The following is a 21,685-nucleotide window of genomic DNA, read 5'->3' on the forward strand; positions in this document are numbered from 1 at the left end:
ACCCAGTTTTGGAAGGTAAACCGAATGCGAACCATGTACGTGCCAGGATCAGAACTCACGTACACATCGATTACATAATTGGACATCATCACACAATGCTTGAATTAAATAGCGGAAAGGTACTTAGTTACATCAAGATGTATGAGACATCCACAGAGTCTATTACATAAACATAGTGTTTAACAATAACATCAAAGTGCGGAGTAACGAAACGTAGAATATAAGCCTACACAGGCAGCTGACTGGGGGTTTGCCACTAAGAAAGAACTAGAACTCGTCATATTCCTGGAACTCCTCGAAGTCATCCATGTTGCCAGCTTCACCTCCTGAGCACTGAGAATAGTGGGGACAACCTAGGGTGGGGTGGTTTGTAAAGCAAGGGTGAGTACACTTCAACGTACTCAGCAAATGTCCCGTTTGGCTAAAGTGGACTAGCTGTATGTGGAGTTAAGGTTAAGCAGTTGCTTTTAGTTGGTCAAGTTTTATTACTATAAGTAGAGCCAAGTTTTAGTAATAACCCAGTTATTACCCAGAGGCACTCCCTCCAAGGGGAAATACCAGAGATCAGGATTATAATCACCATTGTTAATCATCATCATAAAAGTAACCATTGTTCTTCTAATCGAAGAGGATCCCAAGGCTGCTCATAACCGTGAGCACGGCTGATATACCAGTTTCTAACACTCTGCAGAGGTCGCACACTTTACCCACAAGCCGTGATTCCCATTCTGCCCGGGGTTCTAGCCTCCCCATTGATCAATACCAAGGTGACCTAGTAGGGTCTCACTACGTAGCCTTTACAAAGATTTCTCAGAGGTGATAGCCGCCCGTTAGGTTTCTCCAGTTTGATAAACACAGTACATCTCCCCAAAGGAAGGGTGACTAACAAAAACCAAATCAAAGAACCTCTGCAACCAACCTCGGCAGAGCAAGTACTATGCCCGGACCCCATTGACGGCCCTACGGCGAAGCCAACTACTCCTCTGGTTCCTCTAATTAATCAGCTAAGGGCATCCCATTCCACCCTCATGGTTGCACTGTTATCCCGGGTTGTCACTCCCCAAACAGGTCCTTATGGAGAGGCACTCAGGAAAGAGCCTGAGTCCCCTAAAGAATCATAAGAACCCCATCGGGGTAACATCATCGTATCATAAAAGATCACATCATTTTTATTGATTAAGTTTAAGCAATAGCATAAGCTAACCATGATTAACCCAAAAAGGTAAACAAGGGTAAGGGAAATACAAACTAGTCAATCCTTAGGTTTTAATAAAGTAATGCGGGACAGTGAATTATAAAGTAAAGTAGGACATGATAGGTCTGAGGACACTTGCCTTCACCAGGTTGTTGCTCAGGGAGGTCTCCAACAACACACTCAGGAAACTCGGACTGCCCATTGTCTAAATAAATCGAGCATGCATTCAATACATTTGAAAAGTACAAATGAACATCACACCAAACATGTACAAACATTGGGAACACATCTTAAAAAGACATAATACTACATAAAGGAAAATGGATTCAAAGTATAACATAAACTATTACCTACATTAACTTTGTTTGAAAATAGATTACTATTTCTCCTAAGTGTTATTTACAAGTACAAAATCATAGATCAATTCATTTTATGGTGACCTAAAATTTAGAACAGAGATGAACTGATGCAATACCTATCATTAATTTCACAAGCTTAAACAGGTTTAAATCTCTAAGGTTTTCCTTTATTTATTTATTAAATAAATTAAAACATACACCTACATTAGTTCATATTCAATCCTAAAAATTAGAGTGTGCAGATAGTAAGTGAAACCATTTTATTTAAACAGAGAATAGATCTAAGAACATTTTGCAATTTGAATCACTAAATTTGGAGTTCATATGCAAAAGTTATGAAATAAACAAGTTTGGGAATTCAAAATATGAAATTAGGGCTAATTCTGTGAATAAATAAAAGTACAGGGGTCTAATTAAAACAAACCAGGGACTTATGCGCTAAAACAGAGGACGGCGGGTTGATTTCCTAAAACCAGGGGGTTTCTTAAACAAAACAACCACACGAAGGGGTATCGGGTGAATCTAACCATTGGATCAGAAACCGATAGCCGAGATTAGATTTGTGGCCGAGGGCGCGCGCGGGCGGGCGAGCACTGACAAGCGGGACAGGGAGTGTCATCGACAGAGGGGGAGAGCGCACTGACCGAGCGGGTCCAGCGCCAGAAGGGGGAACGGACAGCTACAGGGTTCCGAGGGGGTCCGAGCCGTCCGATCAAGATCGGACGGGGAGGGGTCCAAGGGGGTCCGAACGGGTCCGAGGGGGGTCCGAGCGGGTCCGAGGGGCTGCAAATGGCACTGACCGGCGGGCCAGGGCGTGTCAGGCGCGCGTGCGCGAAGCGGTATCCCGCGGTCCAAGCCATTCGATCTGAATCAGACGGAGGGGATCAAACCGGGGAAACAAACAGCTGCGAGCGGCGCCGCTCCTCTCCGTGGCGATGAGGTCACCGGCGTTGAGGCGGGCGTGAGCTAGGGTGGCTCCGGGGTCACCGGAGTTGGGTAGAGAGGTAGAGGGTGCCACGGCGAACTCAATGGCGGGGAAGAGGCCACGAATCCACAGGCAGAGAGGGGAGAATGGCGGTGAGAACGTCTCGGGCGGGTAGGAGAAACTCCGGTGAGCCATTTCGGCCACGGGGAGGGGACTTAAGGCGCGCTAAGGCCTTGGCTGGCTTCAGCAGAGACAGGGGCGACACAGAGAACTACTCCGGTGAACTAAACTAGGCTGAATCGGCCGGCCACCGTGCGAGCACGGCGGACCGCCGCGGTCGAGCATCGGTGAAGGCGAAATTGGACGAACACAAGGCACAATAAGGGAAATTGGGCACGGGGACGAGTGTCTCACCTCGGGGCGGAGCTCAGGGAGGCTTGGGGCTGTCTCCGGCGAGCTGGATGGCCGGGAACACGGGCGCGGGTCTCTGGCGGGGGCTGGCGGCGTGGGCAGAGCGCGAGAGAGTGCGAGGGCGTGCGAAATGAGGCGAGGGGCAAGTGCGGGGCACTGGCAGGGCTCTAAAAAGGGAGTTGGGCGCGTGGGCGGGCGTCGTGGCTGAGAAACCCAGCGATGTGCACGAGTGCGCACGCGCTGGTCCACGGTGGGCGCGGGGAAGGCGGATCTGACAGGGAGGGTCCATGGCGTAGAGAGAGAAAAGGGGACACGCGGGGCAACGACTCGGTAGTGGCGAACCGGGCCCGTGAGATAGAGAGAGAGAGCCAACGAACGAAGGAAACTGGCGCTGACAGGTTGGTCCCACTGGGCAGCGAGAGAGCGAGGGAGAGTGGGCGCTCGGGGTCGCGCCGACAGGTGGGGCTCGCCTGTCAGGCAGATAGGGCGCGCGGGCGCGGGCGCACGCGGGCTGGGCTTAATGGGCTGCCTTGGGTCGAATTAGCTTTTCCTATTTTCCTGGAATTTCTAATGCCTTTTCTATTTATTTTCTCTAGGGTTTTCAATTCAAACTCAAACTAGGTTTCACATTCAAATAAATTCAAACTTGTGCAACACTTCAAAGAATATTTAAATTCAGCATGATGCAACATGTCATGACTCATAAGGTTTTGGCAAAAATAAATAATTAACCTCCACTAGTTTAGGTTATCTCTAATCAAAAGGAAAAAGAGAGAGAGAAAGCCTAGAGTGAGAAAAGGAAGAGTAACACATGATTTTGGGTGATAATTAGAAAGAAATTTTATACCCCCAAAATCAGGGTGTTACACTAGACCACCTGTTGTTCTCCTGTGGGGGGTTTATGTATCACAAGGGTGAGCTCACAAAAGATCATAGCTCAACAAGTTGTGGGGAATAATGTGGATGAACTCACTTGAGGTGGGAGCTCATGTGAAATGTAAGGCTGGTCAACAAATAAGGGTTAAAGCTGAGCATTGCTTTTAATAAGTTGGTCAAGTTTTATTAGCAGTTATTAAATGTAAGTAGATACCAAACCAGAGTAATAAAAGATCAAAATAAATATTAAAACACAATGTGATGCAAATGACAAATTTAATTTAATTTCATAAATTAATCATGCGAGAGTCCCGAGCTGCTCATGACCGCGAGCACGGCTAGTATACCAGTTTTACACTTTGCAGAGGTTGTACCCTTTACCCACAAGTCATGTTACCCATCTGCCACGGGGTTGTACGGACCCCATACACCTCTACCAAGGAAGCGAGGCAGGGTAACACTACGAGGCCTTTACAAAGTTCCACTAGCTTCAGAAAACCCGCTACAATTTCTAGGAAGCGCAATGCAGGAATCCCCCGTCTGACCACCATCACAGCAAAATCAACCCAAGAACCTCCCTACACGCCAACTTCCCTACTTCCGTTGCCCCTTTTGGGTAAGGTAGTCCTCCACTAGCTTTCCTAATTAGTCAGCCAAGGGCGTCCCATTCCACCCTTGTGGTGCCACATGTTTCTCAAGTTAAGCTCCATGTTCCAATTAACATAATAGTCTTATCATGAACAGAATAGAACAATAATAATAAAGAATGACCTTGTGTAATAGTTATCTCAACACCCAAAACCATATATAGCAATAGCAAAGACTACCCAAAAACTCAGGGATAAACAAGGTGTAAAGATGACCAAACTAGGGTGACCTATTGGGTCCCATCAAAATTAAGCCTATGCATGCCAAAATGATTATATAGAATATTATTGGGTAAATAAAAGTGGCCAAAGGCACAACTTGCCTTCAATGAGCTCCTACTCAGCAACTTCTACCTGCTGAACACCTGGATCCTCGGTCACTGGTTCGTCTACTGGCCACAAAACAAACAAACATGGTACAAGGGAAATTAATCATTACACTAAACATAGGAACATAATGCACTATAATATCCTACGCATCACAACGAGATCGTAGGTACAAGAATCACTAAATTCGGAGTTACGGATTACATGTTATGATTATCCGAAGGTTTTATGTGTTTGGTACAAAAATAGCCAAGTGATTAATTTTAATATAGGTTTCATGCTAAAACATAGTTACTAAGTGATAAATAATATTAATACAAAATTATAGCAACTGAAATGGGTTAAAAAGGAATTAAAATATTTTTTTCTAAGAATTATACAAGTTCTGGGATTATTATAACATCATTTTCTATTTTACTTTCTATGATTTTCTATTTCCCTGGACTGCACGCATGAATACCCGAGAGTTCAGGGTGGATTCTGTAAGTTTCTAGGTCTCTGCGTAATTACTTTACACGACGTGTGTATTGTGGGGATTTCTATTAATCCTAGGGGCTCTTAAGCAAAACTGTTGCGACCAAAGGGTAAGGGATAAGGTCGGCCATCCGATTATAACCCGAGCGCCAAGATCAAATCAGTACTAAAACGAACCGGTATGCAATCGCGTTTGTTGGATCCGGGATCAACGGTCTCGAGTTTATGAGGCTTGATTCACCCCGAACCGCCCGATCAACTCCCTACGGTTCGGATCAAATCGCCCAGGGAGAATGCCTAGTTTTTAAATCCGACCGAGCAATTCCAATCCTACGGCGCGCACGTCTCGCCAGAGTTCACGCAATCGGTTACCCCGGATCTAATTTCCCCCTAATGCATGTCGTACGCGAAGAATAGGGAGTCGCGAACATGATGGTCACGGGCTTAATGGCGATTATGGCGCGTAGTTCCCTGCCCACGAAAGGGTTCGGATCACGGCGACGGAGGCACTTCGACGACCAATTTGCAGCGATTGAGAGCGCCTCCCCGGTTCTGGTGGCTAAGGCACAATATGAGGATCTCTGCTAGGCTTCGCGACTACTCACTGGCCACTAATTTCAAGTGTATTCAGATAGGCGGCGCGACAGCAACTTGGGCTGCGCGGCATGACACTTTGCCTGCGAGCAGTTCGGTGGAAGTCGAGGGAAAGGAAGCGAGGCCCTGACCTTTATCCAGCTGAAGAAGTTGCGGCAGGAGCGACTGATGGTAGTTGAGGGCAACGGCCCTACCGATTTTCCAGGCCATGTCGTGGTGGTTTACGCGGAATGTGGGACTGTCAAACCGGTCCCACACATCAGTGAACGATGGTGAGGTGCCACACACAAAATCAGCGATTGACGTGGGGGCCCTTGGTTTCGGCGCTAGCATGCGAGGCTCCCGTGGGTTAGAGTAGAGGTGGGGTCCGTGCATCAGCGGGAAGATGCTATGGGCGGCTGACACAGTGGTCCCAGGCGTCAGCGCGTGCGGCCACGAGGAGGATGTTGGGCCGACCGAGAAGGATACGCCCCAAACGCCTGTTTTATTTTTTCTTCTTCTTTTGCAATTTCTGATTTGGATTTCTTTTTAAATCCAAAAGTCTAGTGCTTAAATTCAAATTTGTTGTGAACTTCATTCTTAGATCAAATGTATAATTTCAAATACCAGTATAAACAATTTTATATTTGCTTATATATCCATTTTTTTATTTTGTATAGCATTTTTCCTTCTTTCTACAAATTCTGAAATTCAAATTAGGTCATAAATCCAAATTTTGATATTAATGTATCCCTATCATTATTATTTTATTGTTATCAAATGCGCACACCAATAAACTCCAACATGATGCATGGGTTATTTATGTGTCATTTATTTAATTATTCCCTTTTTAAATATGGTTATTCACATGTTCCAATAATTAGAGGGCAAAACATTTAAGGAGATCAACTCTATTCTTATTATTTATAATTGGGTATTACAGTGGGCACGTGAACACGTGGCCCAGCCGGCCCATGAAACTGTAAAGGCATGGGGACAACACAGGATAACACTGCAGGGCTGGGCCTACATGCCAGAGAGGGGGAGGGGATGATGGTGTTGGGGGCGAAATGGTCGGGGCTAAAGCGAAAACCGATCGCAGGTGAAGTCCAGCGGTAGTTCTCCATCGGTGGTCTGGTTTCTTGGAATCGGGGAGGTGCTACAACATGATCAGGGCCAGGCAAACTTGGGTGTGGGGTCAATTTGACTAGCGATCGAGCTGGGGTGGGCTGACCGCGGCGGGGTGGCAGGTAATCGCAGTGGTGAGGTCACCGACGAGGTGTTTGGGGTGATCCGAGGTGGAGCAAGGTGTTTTGTGCCCGTTAGGGTGTAGTGAATCTTATGGGCTCACTTAATTATTCTCTAGGGGAATAGAGAGGTAGAGAGTGCTCACTGGAGAAGAGGAAGGTGACAGCGCTGTCTCCAATTGAGCTCGAGGGAGAGAGGAGATTGGCAGGTGGCTGGTGCGGGTTGCAGAGGAGCTCCAGGCTCACCTTTTATAGGCGCCTGAGGAGGGAGAGCGGTGGACAGCTGGCCACCGATGGGCGGAGCACAATGGCAGGAGTAGTGGCGGCGATGGGATGACACAACGACGGTAGAGGGCGGTGTCATGCAGGTACACATGCACAACATGAAGGGGGCAATGCGGTGCCTAAATCCTCTGTGGCTATGGACAGGGAGGGAGGAGGAGGACGGTGGCCAAAGAAGAAGCCTTTGTCGTTGTGCGCCCTTGTCGAGGAAGGAGGGACTGATGGGCAGGGCCCAATCGACAACCATGGGGGGAAGGGGCTGGCAGGTGCGCCGAGCTGTCAGCGAGAGGGAGAGCGTGCGGAATCACAGGCGCGAGCGCTGGCAGGTGGGGCCTAGCTGGCAGTGGCAGAGCGGGAGCAGGGGCACGGGCTGGCGAGCGCGCGAGAGGTGGGCCGAGGGCACGCGCAGGGGAGGAAGCAGGCGCTGTTGATGGGCCGGAGTCGACCTAAGTCGAGGGGGGAGAGTTTTTACTTTTCTTTTTCTTTTTGTATTTCTATTTGTCTTGTTTTTATATATGCATCCATACAAGATTTTCTAGGTGTGAAATAAATTGCTATGTGAGGTGCATCTAACAACTGTAACACCCCTGGTGTTATGAGAACTAAAACTTTGGCATGACATAATATGCATTGGCATTTCATTATGTATGATACACCTAGGATGGATCCGCTAGGCTAAAATTTCAAAACAAACATGTGTGATGATCTGACTTGGTCAGAGAGGTCCTTGATCCTACGTTAGAGTATCTCCCTGAGGATTAGAAGCATGTAGGCTTGTGAGATAAGTGCGGCGACCTGACCAGATTTATAAGAGATCAAGTATGCAACCACTTGCCGCATAGTGATTACCTCACACTTGAGTCCATAGAAACCCAGGGTCTAGTAAAATCATGAAGGATTTCAAAACTTTTCCTTCGCAACCAAGATCATAATGAACTGACAATCGCTGCATCTAGTGTTACAACATTCCATAGAGTTTTTAACATAAATCGGAGTGTATAGAGTTATTACAACAAGGGAGACACGTAGGCCCCAAATAACTCCAAGTAGCAATCACCGAAGTGACAAGTTTTTGCGGAAGCATTTTTTCACTAGCACCCACAACACCTACGGGGTTTGAGGATACTGTGCCAACATTAGGATGTCAACCCACCAAAAGCATGAGACGAGAATGGGAAAAGCCTACCCTAGGCTTAGTCATCTCCTATAGCCGGGTATAAGCAGTGCTCATAGTACCCGTAGTACATCTGACCATCTGCAACAAGTCATTAGGAATAGCACCCTGAATACTGAAATGTACTCATCTAGACTGACCCATCCAAAACCAGAAAATAAGAAAGTGACAGACTCCAAGGTGTATGCAAGGCTATATCTGGAGTTGGCTCTTTACTTTTCAAGAGTAATGGGAGTTACAAAGGTTCTTAATAACTTGAGAGGATTTACCAATTACTAAATCCATTTTAGCAGGTTAGGATTTATACCTACTTTGTTGTGAACTAAATTTTGCACCTGATTTCTCAGTGATCCATACCCACTTGAGTGTATCTACTTACCCATTTTCAGGATAAACCAGATGAGAGTGTTGGATCAAGTCATCACATCAAACTATCCTATCCCTTAGGCATAATTGGAATTAACACCGCTTCTTATCCGTTCAACAAATCTTAAGATGTAGTTCTTACTACGATGAGATATCTCAAGTCAAGTGCTCACTATCCAGGAGCGATGGCGATTCGAATCATTTCCTAACCATATGGTGGGTACTCCTATCACAAATCGTACCCACAGTACTTCATGAGATACAATCACCACTACACACATTCCAGTAGCAGCCTTGCTGCACATCTCGGATTCCACAGGGGCCACCAAACGCAGGGACCGCCTGATTACCAGAGGGTTAGGGCGTACCATCCACCATGGGTCATGTCGCCATGTCCTCGTCACTCCTCAACCACACCAGTAGGTGCACCGCAAGGTCGAATCAGGCTAGAATGGTGTTCTGGCTTCGCAGTCAGAATGAGTTATCTGGCCACCTAAGTGAATACTCATAAACTCAACATGACTCGAGGGACCACAACGGTACAGTCCTTAATCGACATAGGGGGGTTCACTATGGCCTATATGGCACCCATAAGTGTCCATCCGGTCTCATCTTAAACCTTTGTTTTTCACATGGATATTACCCATAAACTTCTTCCGATCAGGCATAATAAATCACCTGAATCTCGCAGGTGACAGGAAATCACCCGACTTCTACCGTCTAAGCATGCCTAAGCATTAAAGCGTGCTTAATTTAAATAGGTGGCAAGGACAAGATAGCCAATAGATCAAGGTGGATGCAGCAATTGGTTTCAATAAACTCCTATACTTAATGCAACATATAGGTAGGCAGTGCATAAATTAAAATATTGTAAATATAGGAAGTTAGATGTCGGGGCTCGCCTTTCTCGAAGGAACTAGGGCGGTGATCAGGACACTCCTCAGCTTCGCCTTCTGGTTCACCCTCTTCCACGAGAATTCATGGCAGCTCCTTGACAATCCCCACTGGTACTTCCTCCTGCGATCATGTATGATGTATGGATGTAGTACGAGGATACATGATGCTTCATGCGAGAGATGTATGATGCGTATGGATGCATGTGATGTACACGTATGTCAAAATTGATCTATTACACGCGAGCTTCTACAAGATAGTCTACATCGTCCAAGAACATGTAGTCTGTCTTTTCTTGGTCGGTCCTGACTACTGTTTAAGGGTTTTACACAACAACACAGAAGTTACGTTATATAGCACCCTGAACTACCTTACACTTATAGGTTTAGACACACTAAGCTATATTCTTCATTAAGCTTCCTTATCTTTCAGAGGTTAGTTACTTCGTAGCAAAAAAAGATTTGTTTAACTCTAATCAGTTTCGTAGAAGTAACCCCTAAATTATTCCGAAGTAACTTATGATTGAACTAGAATCTCTCTTAGTACATAGAATTTTGGTATATCACTTAGTTGGACTTATATTAAGACTACCATTTGATTACTTAAAAATTTACTACAAACATTCTAACAGATAATAATTTACTTTTATTCTTTACCACATAAATTTCAAAGGTTTTGGACCCATGTTTTTTACTACATCAAAATAATAAGAAATGGTGTAGAAATCAAATTGATCTACATTAAATACTAAACTAGTCAAATAATAAATACCATATTTTCCTATGCCCTACTTGGTCTAATATCTTACCATAAAAATTTACACCGACAATTTCTTTACAATTCTTTTTCTATGATTTTCTAAAGAAATTAGCCTTTTCGGTTTGTCATTTAATATCCAAAATTTCTCTAAATGATTGCTGGCTCAAATTAATTACAGAGGTGATTATTAACACATGATTCATCCACAAAAAGTTTAACAACCAAATTTGCAGTTCTACTATATATTTTTATTTTCCTAAGAAATCAACCATTTCATCTTTTAATTCACAAACACAAATTAATACACAGAACATAACTCGGAGATAATTATCACAGTTAAGTACTTATAGGAACCTAACAAAAATTTAAATCATATTTTCTAGCCTCGGATCTATTTATTTTATTTCTTATAAAGAAACTCGATATCATTTCTAAATCTAAACCATGAACAAAAACATTCAAATCTTGACATGCAACATTTTAAACCGTAGATCCGACTCAGAGGGGTCCTACAAAATCTGTTTCACCATTTTTCAAGTTCAAAAACTCGAGTTATAAATTTTTCCAGGGTTCTATGTGTTTTAAATCGAAAAAGGAAAAGAAAACAGAAAGCCACTTTGCATGCAAGCCCCTCGGGTTTCAGCTAAAGTCACATAAGGACCTCGATAACTATTCTTTAAGTCTATGGCATCTTACAGAAAAATCCCTCGGCTTTGGCTTATTTGCGCACGGGATCCATCGTCTTCCTCAAAAGAGAGAGAGAAAGAGAAACGCGAGCGTAGTCGGTCATTGGCTTACCAATGGTGAAGATGGACTAGGTGAGGGTCGGGAAGGAGCCATGGTCGATGATGAACTCGACAATGTCCTCGGCTTTGCGAACGGTGGACGATGGTGCTCGGTCCACTCACGCCGGTAGGAACCGATGAACGGCGGCGTCGACAGTGAGCTTCGGTCAGCCTTTGGCTCGGAAAAAGGGTGTCGCGACGGCGCACGAGATGGTGATGCGGATGCGGATTAGTTCGTGGGCTACGGTGGATAGTGGAGGCACGGGCGTGAGCTAGTTCACGACGGCCATGGGGTTGGTGTGGCGCTGGCGAGAGATGGAAGAAGAGAGAGCGAGGCGAGTGAGAGCGAGACGAGAGTGAGTGGGAGAGAGCGAGGCACGTCCACTTCAGCCAAATGAAGCCAGGCGCGGCACGGACGAGGCGTGCACGCGAGGAGAAGCAGCGCGCGCTCGGGCGTGAGCTCCACGCGTCCCCGCGACTGCCACATGGCGCTTGCCATCTGCCCGCGCTGTGGGCGCGAGTGAGACAAAACGGGAGCACGAAGCGTCGCCTACTCCAGCTGAATTGCTCTCCACTCTACCGGCTACAACTTTGCTATAGAGACTAGGGTGATTCAGTGTCTAGAATTTGAATTATAAGTCTCCAAACTTTGGTTTGTCAGCACCACGCAAAACAGTGGAAACCAGCCGTCTAACCATGTCAAAACATGTGAAACGGATTCAAAAGTTTACCAACATTTTACAGGGCGTGCCCTAAGTAATTCTACACAATTTCTGTATTTGGTACAAAGTGATTTGAAGATTATTTATTTTTGAACGTGCTGAAGTTTGAAAAGAGGTATAAGATTAGACTTAGAAAAATCAGGGTTGTCCGCATTTACTTTTTGGTTTTCTGAAGAAACTTCATTCACCAAGCACAAAGTCACTAAATCACATCATCACATATAGTTTAAGAAACTATCCTTACCTGAATCCAAGAGTTGGTAGACTAACCACTATCAATCCAAATTAATTAAGTGAGGTTACTCACACTCTAGTACTCTAAGAAAGTCTAACTCTAAGAGAATTAGGTTTTTACTATTGGTGTAAGCAAAGGTTCATTTCACAACTATTTGTGGCAATTTAAGGTTTCAATGGAGTGATATTATGATTGATGATGCTCATGATAATGCCATTGTGATGCACATGCCATGGATGAATATGCTAAACACCACGGGTGTTACAATCCCCCCTTAAAGGAATCTCGCCCCGAGATTTAAGATTACTATCCGTTTTTGGTAAAAGTCAGGATAAACTTCTCACATATAGGCGTCCATCTCACATGTTGCGTCACGCTCGTCATGGTGATTCCACAGAATTTTATACGTCTTGACCGTACTGTTCCTGGTAATTCGATCCTTACTGTCTAGAACTTCGGGAGGTTGCTCTTGATATACCAAGTCTGCTCCAATCTTCAGATCCTTGACTTCTACTTTCTCCTCGGGTATTCTGAGACATTTCTTTAGTTGAGATACGTGAAACATGGGAAGATCGTGTTCATGTCCTCAGACAACTGAATTTTGTAGGCCACTTCTCCCTTCCATTCGATAACCTGATAAGGTCCTACATATCTTGGAGCAAGCTTCTTCTTTGCCCTAAATCTTTGCACGCCTTTCATTGGTGATACCTTAAGATACAAAAAATCTTCGACTTGAAATGTCAGTGGTCTTCGTCTTTGGTCAGCATAACTCTTCTGGCGATACTACAATGTTTTCATGTTTCGACGAATAATTGGAACCTTTTCTTCGGCTTCGACCCAATTGAGAGGCGTTCTACACCTTCTTCTGTACAATGCTTCAAATGGTGCCATCTTTATGCTGCTTTGGTAACTGTTGTTGTAGGAAAACTCGGCCAACGGTAGCCACGATTCCCATGATCCTTTCGATGATAGCACATAGGCTCTTAGCATGTCTTCGAGAATCTGATTTATCCTTTCGGTCTGTCTCAATGTTTGAGGGTGATAAGCTGAGCTATGCACGAGCTTAGTCCCCAAACCTTTCTGTAGTTGTTCCCAAAAGTGAGCGGTGAATTGTGTTCCACGGTCCGACACGATGGTTTTTGGAATTCCATGTAGTCGAACAATTTCTGTGATATAAATGTACGCATACTTCGGTGGTCGATATGTTGTTTTAACAGGCAGAAAATGAGCGGATTTGGTGAGTCGATCCATAATCACCCATATTGAGTCATTAACTTTTTGAGTAATAGGAAGTCCAGCAATGAAATCCATACTGATCTCCCATTTTCATTTAGGTATAGATAATGACTGCAATAGGCCAGCTGGCTTCATGTGGATGGCCTTGACTCTGCAACAGTTATCACATCTCGCAACGTATGCTCCAATCTCTTTCTTCATCTTTGTCCACCAAAACTTTGATTTCAAATCACAGTACATTTTTCTTCTTCCGAGGTGTATCGATAGTTTGGATTGGTGAGCTTCATCCAGGATTTTGGTCCAGAGTTCTTGATCCTCTAGTACGACTAGACGCTCATCAAACCACAATATACCCCTTTCGTCAAGCTTGAAGCGACTATTGGGTTCGCTCTTCATCCTTTCCTTGATGTGAAATATGCCTTTATCAGATTTCTACTTATGGATGATCTGATCCTCCAGCGAGCAACAAACTTGAATGTTGAGTAGCACTACTGGGTCTAATAGATTAAATCCATCCTCTAGAAGCGGTTGAAGAATGTGGCAATGTGACTTCCGACTCAAAGCGTCGGCAACAACGTTAGCCTTTCCCGGATGGTAGTGCACTTGTAAGTTGTAGTCCTTTATCAACTCGAGGCACCTGCGTTGCCTCATGTTGAGCTCGGGTTGGGTGAAGATGTACTTCAGACTTTTATGATCCGAAAAGATATTACATACATTCCCAAGTAGGTAGTGCCTCCAAAATTTTAATGCATGGACTACGGCAACAAGTTCCAAGTCATGCTTTGGGTAGTTCGCTTCGTGCTTTCTTAGCTGGCACGATGCATAAGCTATCACCTTCCCATCTTGCATAAGACCACAACCAAGTCCAATCCCTGATGCGTCACAAAACACATCAAAGGGTTTCTCAATGTCCGGTTGAGCCAAAACAGGCGCCATGGTCAACAACGTTCGTAAGGTACGAAAAGATGTTTTACACTTCGCTGTCCAAGCAAACTTACGGTCCTTCTCTAGCAATTGAGTCATTGGTTTGGCAATCTTCAAGAAATATGGTATGAAGCGACGGTAATATCCGACTAATCCTAGGAAACTTCTGATCTCTGAAACAGAGGTATGTGCCTTCCATTCCATTACTTGTTGAATCTTACTTGGGTCTATAGATATCCCATTTTCTGACAAGATGTGCCCCAGAAATTGTACTTCCTTGAGCCAGAAGTCGCACTTACTAAACTTGGCATACAATTTGAGCTGCCTAAGTCTAGTTAGCACGATTCTCAGATGCTCTTCATGTCTCTTTTCACACTCAGAGTAGACCAGTATGTCGTCTATGAATACTATGACAAATTGGTCCAGCTCTGGCATAAAGATAGAGTTCATCAAGTACATAAAGTAGGCAGGAGCATTGGTCAAGCCAAATGACATGACTAAATACTCATATAGCCCGTACCTGGTGGAAAATGCGGTCTTCGGAATATCTTGGGGGGTGAATTCTAATCTGGTGGTACCCTGATCTAAGATCAATCTTTGAAAATACCTTAGCCTTAGACAGTTGATCAAATAAAATGTCTATTTGGGGTAGAGGGTACTTATTCTTGATGGTCACTACGTTGAGAGGATGGTAATCTATGCACATTCACAAGGATTTGTCCTTTTTATTCATGAAAAGAGTGGGACTGCCCCACCAGAGGTACTGGGTCGAATCAAACCCTTATCCAATAGTCCCTTTGGTTGAATTTTTAATTCTGCCAGCTCATTGGGTGGCATCTTGTATGGTCTTCGGGAAATTGGTGTGGTGCCCGTTTAAGCTCCATAGCAAACTCCACATCTCTCTTAGGTGGAAGTCCCAGCAAATCTTCAGGAAAAAAATTAGGAAACTCACAAACTACTGGGATCTCTTCAATTGAGGTTGCTTGGGTTGCAAAGGATACATTGGTCAGCTCAAAGCGAGGTAAGGTTATCCAAAACATTTTGGTGCCTCGTGGCTCCCTTAGCGACAAGGTTCGATTTGCGGTGTCAAGATTGACATCCCAAGATTTCATCCAATTCATTCCCATGATCACATCCAAGGATAATCCCGGCATCACTATCAACTGGGCTCGAAATTGCCTTCCTTCAATTTTGAGGGTTGCCTCTCGGGCTATATGATTTGTGAAAATCTCAGCCCCAGCTGAGCTTATCCGGTACTTATGCCCCACTTCTACAGATGATTGGTTAAAGCGATGAGCAAAAGCAGTACTCATGAAATAATGAAAAGATCCGAAATAAAAAAGTATGATTGAGAGATGATCGTTCACAAGAAACGTACCAACCATCACAAGTTATCCGTCAGGAATCTCGTCCATAGTGGTGAGATGCACTCGAGTGGGATAGACATTGTTCTTCTTCTTTAGGCGAGGAAAAGACTTGGTGAAGTGCCCCATCTGTCCACAGTTGTAGCAAGGTCCCTTCACCTGAGCTGTACTACCCGTTGAACTTCCTAGTCCAGCTTTTGCATGCAGTAGGGCCACCTTGAATGCCTTCGGACCCCTGAATCCTTGTTGTTGATTCTTCTTCGGAGGAGGACGAAATCTTGCTCTGGGTATCATTGGCCTGAAATTTGGTTGAGTCACTATGGTGGTTCAAGGTTGTGACATTCCTGATTCCAAAGGCCTTTTACGCCCCTTTGCCAATGCGTAGAGGTTGTTGTTTTTCTCTTGAGTCAAGTAGTCACTGACAAAATCGTTGAAGGAAGTGCGGGAGGAAATTCCCATACTTTTCATCATCTTCGAACTCAAGTGTCTCTTGAAACTAGAGATCTTCTTGGCCTCAGTGTTCACATAGTCAGTCGCATAACACGACAGATTGTTGAAAGCATGTAGATATTCTGTCACTCATTGCGTGCCCTGAGTTAACCTCATGAACTCTGACACCTTCATTGCCATTAAGCCTGGTGGAATATAATTCCCTCTGAATGTTGCGGTGAATTGGTGCCACACAATGGGAGCATTTTCAGGGTAAGCGGTGCGGAAATGAGACCACCACATCTCTGCAGGTCCTTGCAATTGGTGCGCTGCATACTCTGTCTTGAAATCTTTTGAGGGTCTCAACAGATGAAACATCTGCTCCATCGTGTTGATTCATTCATCTGCCTCCAAGGGTTTTGCTGCTTCCTTGAATATCGATGACCTGGTATCCATGAAATCCTTGAAGCTACTATACTGGTTGACCATGAGGCTGCGCATGATGGTTGTTTTTAGCAATATTGCGAAGCTCTACCTCCATGTTTTGTTGCAAGTTCTCCATGTTCCTCTGAGCTCCAAGAAATTGTGTGAAGAACTGTTCAGGTGTGAATGGCGGAGGTGGAGGAAGTGGTGCTTCATGGTCACCCTCCTGGTTATCACTACCAGAGGCTCCAGCGCCCCTAGGTTAATGCGGTGAGTAGTCACCATCTGCACATTTTATTATGAGTAAGCGGCGAGTCACGTTGCACATATGTGAAATAAGGAAATCATGCCATACAATATCTCATTAATGAAAACTTCATGTGAAAAATCGTAAGGCAAGAACCACATCCCAACATGTGCAACATCGTCATCACATACTTCACAAAATGCAAATGTACAAACAAGCAAATGGTTCCGCTCGCATGCACAACCAACCAAAAGAGTGTTTTTCACACACACACATGCGTCAGAAGCCATCATTACATTGGCCTTACTCCAAAAGTCATGTTCCTACTCCTAGGAACACTATCCAAATGGGTTAGCCTATCCTCTAGTGACAGCTAACAACTACACCTGCACGCTACCGGTCTCGGAGACTACACCTCCATCATTGGCTGCGACGGTGTCTGCTTCTTCTGGTCCTGGCGGGTTGATTGGATTGAGCTGGGCATGAAGCTGGTGAACCTCCTCATGCATATTAGCATTTCAAGCTTCTGCATTGTTCAGCTGGTGCATTAGGTTGACCTGTGTTGCCCTGAGATGTGCTACCTCAGTCAAAGCTACATTCCTTTTCTCTAATGATTTCCACCAGTAAGGTCTGGAGTCTTGGCATTCGCCAATACACAACACATTATCCAAAACAGCCACATCTCTGACCTAGACTTCTTCATCTTTCTCAAGTGTAATTTGGGCCAACTCTTCCTGCACCTAGGCTAACTCTGCAGCATGCGCCTCCTAAGCCTGGTACATCTGGTTCTACACCATGGCAAGAGAACTGTTGACCACCTCCAAACTGCACTCTGTGTTGTTATACAGCTACATCACTGCGAACATTGCACTGGATGCTTCGGTGTCGCTGTGCTGCTCCTCACTGTCACCTCCTGTTAGAGCTCTACCCTTTTGCTGGTCCCACTTAGGGTTGAATATATCACCCCTAGGAAAGACTCCAGGCATGGCGGTAGCAATCTCCCCAGGAAAACGATTAAGATAATCTTGAAGTATCTTGTAAGCGGCTCTGCTTGCCCCATCTCTGGGTGTGCGGCCTAACGATCCAAAGTGCCAGCCACCCATCAATAGATTATCGGGCCGAGGCTTGACCATAGCTATCACCTAGATATCTTCTCCTCCAGAGCGCGACCTCCTATCCCAGAAGTAACATGGTTCCTCTCCTTCTGGGTAACCCAAAGCGAAAAGGATGCACCACGGTAGGGTAGGCACACCGTACTCCAAAAGAAAAGAGTTGCGGCGATGAGAAACACACGCAGCCAGCTGGTGACGAGGCACATGTCCTCCCATGGCTTACGGGCAGTGAGCCTACGACGAGCCACCTGTTACAATGTCAGATGGGTGAGGATTAGGGTGAGAAAGTTTTTATCGATTAATAGCGCAGACAAAACCCCCTACCCTATCTTTAAAAAAGAGCGATGCAATAAATGAACAAGATGATGGTTATGCCAATGTATGCACATAACTTACGGCCTCACAACCTATTCGTGTTAACGCAATAAGCGGTGGCATACCCGTTCACTCGTTATCGTGCAACTACACCAACTACTCGCATTGAGGTTAGTATACCTGCAGAAAAAGTTCATTCCAACCCATCCCCATGATGCGACAACATCAACCAAAAAATAATGAAAAGATACCACTATCCTTACTAAGTTGTGGTAAGAATTTCTATTGGTCCTTATACAACATGCTTGGTGACCCATACATGAGGACAGCCGACTAGCCCTAGTTTGCATGGTCCTACTCTTACCTTTCTTACCTTAGCGGCAAAATGACGACATATTATACTAACCATTCATAGAATCTGGAAAAATAATATGCAATGCATGGAACCCTCCCCAAGGTTAGCACTCACTAAGCCACTTATGGTCCTTATATGGGCTTAAGTGTTGACAGTTGGCACATACTTTGTTTGTCAAACTTATGTTATTTAGTTTGGAATTCCCACATGAATAGTATCATGCCGGTTCTGCTCCGATGCCAGCTGCGGTGACCTGACCAGCTTTATAAGAGATCAGGTATGCAAACCACTTGCTGCACAGTGATTACCTCACACTTGAGCCCATATGAACCCAGGGTCTATTAAAATCATGAAGGATTTCAAAACTTTTCCTTCGCAACCAAGATAATGAACTTACAATCGCTGCATCAAGTGTTACAACATTCCACAGAGTTTTTAACATAAATCAGAGTGTATAGAGTTATTACAACAAGGGAGGCACACATGCCCCAAATAACTCCAAGTAGCAATCACTGAAGTGACAAGTTTTTGTGGAAGCATTTATTTAACTAGCACCCACAACACCTGAGGGGTTTTAGGATACTGTGCCAACATTAGGATGTCAACCCACCAAAAGCATGAGACGAGAATGGGAAAAGCCAGTCCTAAGCTTAGTCATCTCCCGAAGCCGGGTATAAGCAGTGGTCGCAGTACCCGTAGTACATCTCACCCTCTGCAACAAATCATTGGGAATAGCACCCTGAGTACTAAAATGTACTCAGCTAGACTGACCCGTCCCAAACCAGAAAATAAGACAGTGAAAGACTCTAAGGAGTATGCAAGGCTATATCTGGAGTTGGCTCTTTACCTTTCAAGAGTAACGGGAGTTACAGAGGTTCTTAATAACTTGAGGGGATTTACCAATTACTTAATCCATTTTAGCAGGTCAGGATTTATACCTACTTTGCTGCAAACTAAATTTTGCACCTGATTTCTAAGTGATCCATACCCATTTGAGTGTATCCAAATACCCATTTTGAGAATAAACCAGATGAGAGTGTTGGATCAAGTCATCACATCAAACTATCCTATCCCTTAGGCATAATTGGAATTAACACTGTTTCATATCCATTCAACAAATCTTAAGATGTAGTTCTTACTACGATGAGATAGCTCATGCCAAGTGCTCACTATCCAGGAGCGATGGCGATTCAAATCGTTTCCTAACTAGCTGGTGGGTACTCCTATCACAAATCGTGCCCATAGTATTTCGTGAGATACAATCACCACTGCACATATTCCAGTAGCAGCCTTGCTACACATCTTAGATTCCACAGGGGCTACCATACCAAGGGACCGCTCGACTACCATAGGGTTAGGGCGTACCATCCACCATGGGTCATCTCGTCGTGTCCCCATCACTCCTCAACCACACTAGTAGGTGCACCGCAAGGTCGAATCCGGCTGGAATGGTGTTTTGGCTTCGCGGTCGAAACGAGTTATCCGACCAGCTAACTGAATAGGCATAAATTCAACATGACTCGAGGGACCACAACGGTACGGTCCTTAATCGACATAGGCAGGTTCACAATGGCCTACATGGCACCCATAAGAGTTTGCCCGGTCTCATCTTGAACCTTTGTTTTCCACATGGATATTACCCATAAACTTCTTCCGATCAGGCATAATAAATCACCTAAATCTCGTAGGTGACATGAAATCACCAGACTTCTACCGTCTAAGCAGGCCTAAGCATTAAAGCGTGTTTAATTTAAATAGGTGGCAAGGACAAGATATCCAATAGATCAAGGTGGATGCAGCAATTGGTTTCAATAAGCTCCTATACCTAATGCAACATATAGGTAAGCAGTGCATAAATTAAAATATTGTAAATATAGGAAGTTAGATGTCAGGGCTCGCCTTTCTCGAAGGAACTGGGGCGGTGATCAGGACACTCCTGAGCTTCGGCTTCTGGTTCACCCTCTTCCACGAGAATTCCTGGCAGCTCCTCAACAATCCCCACTGATACATCCTCCTGCGATCCTGTATGATGTATGGATGTAGTATGAGGATACAAGATGCTCCTGCGAGAGATGTATGATGCATATGGATGCATGTGATGTACACATATGTCAAAATCGATCTATTACACACGAGCTTCTACAAGATAGTCTACATCATCCAAGAACATGTAGTCTGTCTTTTCTTGGTCGATCCTAACTACTGTTTAAGGATTTTAAACAACAACACAGAGGTTACGTCACCCTGAAGTACCTTACACTTATAGGTTTAGACACACTAAGCTATATTCTTCATTAACCTTCCTTATCTATCAGATTTTAGTTACTTCCTAGCAAAAAAAAAGATTGGTTTAACTCTAAAAGTTCCATAGAAGTAACCCCTAAATTATTCTGAAGTAACTTATGATTGAACTAGAATCTCTCTTAATTTATAGACTTTTGGTATATCACTTAGTTGGACTTACTACCATTTGATTACTTAAAAATTTACTACAAACATTCTAACAGATAATAATTTACTTTTATTCTTTACCACATAAATTTCAAAGGTTTTGGACCCATGTTTTTGACTACATCAAAATAATAAGAAATGGTGTAGAAATCAAATTGATCTACATTAAATACTAAACCAGTCAAATAATAAATACCATATTTTTCCTATGCCCTACTTGGTCTAATATCTTACCACAAAAATTTACACCGACAATTTCTTTACAATTCTTTTTCTTTGATTTTCTAAATATATTAGCCTTTTTTGGTTTTCCATTTATTATCCAAAATTTCTCTATATGATTGCTGGCTCAAATTAATTACAGAGGTGATTATTAACACATGATTCATCCACAAAAAGATTCACAACCAAATTTGCAGTTCTACTATTTTTTTAAATTTTCCTAAGGAATCAGCCATTTCATCTTTTAATTCACAAACACAAATTAATCCATAGAACATAACTCAAAGATAATTATCACAGTTAAGCAATACTTATAGGAACCTAACAAAGATTCGAATCATATTTTTCGAGCCTCG

This window comes from Zea mays, chromosome 5, assembly GCF_902167145.1.
Source record: "Zea mays cultivar B73 chromosome 5, Zm-B73-REFERENCE-NAM-5.0, whole genome shotgun sequence".
NCBI classification, from domain to species: Eukaryota; Viridiplantae; Streptophyta; class Magnoliopsida; order Poales; family Poaceae; genus Zea; species Zea mays.